Raw genomic sequence first — 5,469 nt, 5'->3', positions numbered from 1 at the left:
CAGTTTCTCCCCGAATGAGTCTGGGTCTTCAGAGTCTTGCCCAGAACTGGTGCTCAGAGCAGCTAGGAGCTTTTGTCTCCCTCCCAATTGAGCAAGCCAACTGCGTACTCAGTTGCCCACCCTCTCCGTACATGCCTCCATACCTCTGCCTTCTGCAGCTCCTGTGAGTCTCAGTGTGCTTTTCTCTTTCCTTTCAGTAGTAGAATTTCCACTCAGCCAGCTTTCCTGTGGTTCTGGATGATGCCTGTTTTGTCTTTTAGTTGTAGTTTTGAAATTGTTGTGGGAGGCAACAGTTTAGGTGTTTACCTATACCGCCATCTTGATTTCTCTCCATCTTTGTTTCTGATTTTATTTATTTGGGTCCTCTCTCTTTATTTCTCAATGAGTCTGGCTAATGATTCATCAATTTTATTTATCCTTTCAAAGAACCAGCTCTTGGTTTCATTGATCTTTTTGTATTTTTTTTAGTCTCTATGTCATTTATTTCTGCTCTAATCTTTACTATTTCCTTCTTTTTATTTAGTCTGAGCTTTCCTTCAAAAATTTTTTTTTACTGATTTTACATAGAGGAGGAGTGAGGGACGGAGAGTTCAAAACATAAATAAGAGCTGAAACCAGTTTGGCTCAGTGGATAGAGCGTCGGCCTGTGGACTGAAAAGTCCCGGGTTCAATTCCAGTCAAGGGCATGTTCCTTGGTTGCGGGCACAACCCCAGTGGGGGGTGTGCAGGAGGCAACTGATCGATGATTCTCTCTCATTGATGTTTCTAACCCTCTATCCCACTCTCTTCCTCTCTGTAAAAAATCAACAAAAAATAAGAGGGAAACATGAATAAAGAAATGGACAACACACACAGAGGAATATTATTCAGCCATGAAAAAAAGAATAAACTTTTGCCATTTGTGATAAGATGGATAGACTACAGGGTTATTATGCTAAGTGAAATAAGTCAGAAAAAGACAAATATTTTATCATTTAACTTATGTGTGGAGTCTAAAAAATAAACAAATGAACAAATAAACCAACTCATAGATACAAAAAATCTGATAGTTTCCAGAGGATAGAGTGGTGAGGATATGGGAAAAAAGGTGAAGGGGATTAAGAAGTACACACTTAAAACATATATTAGTCACACAGATGTTAAGTACAACATAGGGAATGCATTCAATAATATCACAATAATTTTATGCAGTGACAGAAGGATAGTGATTTTCTGTGATGATCACTTCATAAACTATATAAATGGTTGTTTTTTAAAATTTAATAAATTTTTATTATTCAGATTATTACAGTTGTTCCTTTTTCCCCCCATAGCTCCCCTCCACCTGCTTCCTATCACACCCTCTTCCCTTACCTCCCCCCATTGTCTTCATCCATAGGTGTACGATTTTTGTCCAATCTCTTCCCACACCCCCCATACCCCTTTCCCACTGCGAATTGTCAGTCCACTCCCTTTCTATGCCCCTGATTCTATTATATTCACCAGTTAATGCTGTTCATCAGATTTTTTATTCACTTAAATTTTAGATTCACTTGTTGATAGATATGTATTTGTTGTTCATAATTTTTATCTTTGCCTTCTTCTTCCTCTTCTTAGAGAATACCTTTCAGCATTTCATATAATACTGGTTTGGTGGTGATGAACTCCTTTAGCTTTTTCTTATCTGTGAAGCTCTTTATCTGACCGTCAATTCTGAATGATAGCTTGGCTGGGTAGGATAATCTTGGTTGTAGGTTCTTGCTATTCATCACTTTGACTATTTCTTGCCACTCCCATCTGGCCTGCATAGTTTTGTTGAGAAATCAGCTGACAATCATGTGGGTGCTCCCTTGTAGGTAATTAACTGTTTTTCTCTTGCTGTTTTTAATATTCTCTGTCTTTTGCTCTTGGCATTTTAATTATGACATGTCTTGGTATGGTTTTCTTTGAATTCCTTTTGTTTGGGGTTCTGTGTGCTTCCTGGACTTGTAAGTCTATTTCTTTCACCAGGTGGGGGAAGTTTTCAGTCATTGTTTCTTCAAATAGGTTTTCCGTATCTTGCTCTCTCTCTTCTTCTGGAACTCCCATAATTCTGATGTTGGTACACTTGAAGTTGTCCCAGAGGCTTCTTACACTACCTTCAAATTTTTGGATTCTTTATTCTTTTAGCTTTTCCAGTTGAGTGATTTATGCTTCTTTGTATTTCACATCTTTGACTTGATTCTTGTGTTCCTCTACTTTGCTTTTGTGTAATATTTTTCAATTTTAGTCAGTGTATGTTTAATTTCTAGTTGGTCCTCTTCCATATCCTCGAGAATCTCTCTCATATTCTCGAGGGTCTCATTAAATTTATTAGCCTTTTCTAGAAAATTCTTCAAAAACCTTATAACCGTGATTTTGAACTCTATCTCCAGTCATTTGTTTTCCTTCATTTCTTTTGTGATCTGTTGCTTTGTCTCTGCATTTCCACTGCTTCCCTGAGTTGGTAGGGTAGCTTTGTGTGTTTGGTGTCCTATATGGGCCAGTGGCTTGGCCTCCCCAGTTATCTCAGGTGGATACTCTTGGTGAACCCCTTTGTGGACTGTGTGTACAGCCTTGTAGTTATGTCTTGATTGTTGTTAGTATCCGTGGGAGTTGACCTGCAGGCCAATTGGCTGTGAGATCAGCTGTGTCTATGCTGGAAGAAAACCTTATTTGACTGCAGGTCAATTGGCCGTGAGATCAGCTGTGTCTATGCCGGGAGAAAACCTTATTTGACTAGACTTGCAAAAGCCTCTGTGCTCAGCTTGGATGTGGCAGAGTTTCAGGGTGGAGCCTACAGCCTTGGCTTCCCATCAGTCCTGCCATATGATATTCCTGAGTCTCAGTGTTCCTCAGTGTCCCTCAGTACTCGCTGCAAGCACCTCGAGTTTCGCCCGCCGCCAGACAGTTTAGTCTCTCCCCCAATGAATCTGGATTCCCATATTCTCACCTGGAACTGGGGTTCAGTGCAGTCAGAACTGGGGTTCAGCGCAGCCTGGAGCTTTTGTCTCCTTCCTGCTAGGGCAATCCAGAAGTACAGTCAACAGTCCATCCTCTGTGCACATTCATGTGCGTGCCTCCAGAGCTCTGCCTTTTGCTGCTCCCCTGAGTTTCCGCCTTACAGCCCAGATTCCCTCCATATGAGCCTGGTTCCCCAGGGTCTCGCCTGGAACTGGGGTCCAGTGCAGTCGGAACTGCAGTTCAGCACAGTCAGGAGCTTTTATCTCATTCCTGCTAGAGAAGGCCAGCCAGGCACTCATCCACCCACTCCTCTCCCGCTCCATCCTCTCCACACATGTGCACCCGTGTCTCCTTACCTCAGGCTTTTAGAGCTCCTCTGATTTTCCTTGTGGTTTTCTCTTTCCTTCTAGTTATAGAATTTCCAGTCAGTCAATGATGTGGGCTGAGAATCACAAGAGATGTAAGAGAAAAGTCATGGAAGAAAGATGTCACAGAAGTCTAAGAAAAAAGAATTTCAAAGTAGTTATCAAAATCTCAAAATACAAGGGAAGGCCAAATAACGTTTTACACTATTTATTTATTTATTTATTTATTTATTTATTTATCTTTTGTATTTTATTATTTTTTTTATTGTTTAAAGTATTACAGATAGTAGTATATATATCTCCTTTCCCCCCACCAATGACCTTCCCCCAACCTCTCTTAACCCCTGTCGCATGCCCTCATCCCACCCCCCCACCCTTGTGTCTTGTGACCATTGGTTGTGCTTATATGTATGCACACAAGTCCTTTGGTTGATCTCTTTCCTCCTCTCCCCAACACTCCCCAGCCTTCCTGCTGTAATTTGACAGTCTTTTTGGTACTTTACTGCCTCTGTATCCATCTGTTTGTTCATCAGGTTATAATGTTTTTTATTTTCCATAAATGAGTGAGATTATGTGGTATTTTTCTTTCATTGTCTGGCTTATTTCACTTAACATAATGCTCTCCAGGTCCATCCATGCTGCTGCAAACAAATTCTTTCTGTTTATAGCAGTGTAGTACTCCATTGTCTAGATGTACCAATGTTTTCTAATCCACTCATCTGTTGATGGGCATTTAGGCTGTTTCCAAATCTTAGCTATATTGAATTGTGCGGCTATGAACATAGGGGTGCATATATCCTTTCTGATTGGCATTTCTAGTTTCCTGGGATACATTCCTAAAAGTGGGATTACTGGGTCAAATGGGAATTCTATTTTTAGTTTTTTGAGGAAACTCCATACTGTTCTCCACAGTGGCTGTACCAGTCTGCATTCCCACCAGCAGTGCATGAGGGTTCCTTTTTCTCGCATCCTTGCCAGCACTTTCGTTTGTTGATTTGTTGATGACTACCTTTCTGACAGGTGTGAGATGGTACTGCATTGTCGTTTTGATTTACCTCTCGGATAATTAGTGACTTTGAGCATGATTTCATATGTCTCTTAGCCTTCCTTTTGTCTTCTTTCAAAAAGATTCTATTTAGGTCCATTTCCCACTTTTTTTTTATTGAATCACTTATCTTTTAGTAAGTTGTATAAGCTCCCTGTAGATGTTGGAGATTAAACCTTTATCAGTGATAACATTTGCAAATATGTTCTCCTATACAGTGGGCTTCCTTAATATTTTGTTGATTCTTTTGCTGTAAAAAAAGCTTTTGATTTTCTCTTTAGCTTCCATTTATTTTCTCTTTAGCTTCCATTGCCCTAGGAGTGCTATTGGTGAAGAAATTGCTTCAGCATATGTCTCAAATTTCTCTGCCTGTGCATTACTCTAGTATTTATATGGTTTCCCATCTTATGTTTAAGTCCTTTATCTATTTTGAGTTTATTTTTATGTATGGTGTAAGTTGGTGGTCTAATTTTTTTTCCCATGTATCTATCCAATTTTCCCAACATCATTTATTGAAGAGACTGTCTTAACTCAATTGTATGTTCATGCCTCCTTTGTCAAGAATTAATTTAGTATAGTGGTTTGGGTCGATATCTGGGTTCTCTATTCTATTCCATTCATCTATATGTCTGTTCTTGTGTCAATACCAGGCTGTTTTAAGAACCGTGGCTTTGTAATATAGCTTGAAATCTGGTATTGAGATGCCTCCTACTTTGTTCTTCTCTTTCAGGATTGCTGTGGCTATTTTTTTTTTTTTAAATATATATTCCAGGTTAATTTTTGGAGAGTTCTTTCTGTGAAATATGCTATTGGTATTTCATTGAATACAGAGATTGCTTTGGGTTGTATAGATATTTTAATGATGTCTGTTTATGTCTTCTTCTATCTCTTTTTTTAGTGTCCTGTAGTTTTCTGAATATAGATCTTTTCCCTTCTTAGTTAAGCTTATTTCTAGGTATCTTTTTTTTAATTTTTTTTTATTTTAATTTTTTTTTTGGTGTGATGGTAAATGGGATTACTTTTTTAGTCTCTCTGTAAGTTCATTATTGGTATATAGAAATGTCATAGATTTCTTGGCATTAATTTGTATCCTGCTAC

This window comes from Pipistrellus kuhlii, unplaced genomic scaffold (assembly GCF_014108245.1).
Source record: "Pipistrellus kuhlii isolate mPipKuh1 unplaced genomic scaffold, mPipKuh1.p scaffold_m20_p_1, whole genome shotgun sequence".
NCBI lineage: Eukaryota > Metazoa > Chordata > Mammalia > Chiroptera > Vespertilionidae > Pipistrellus > Pipistrellus kuhlii.
Note: the sequence above shows the minus strand (reverse complement) of the source record.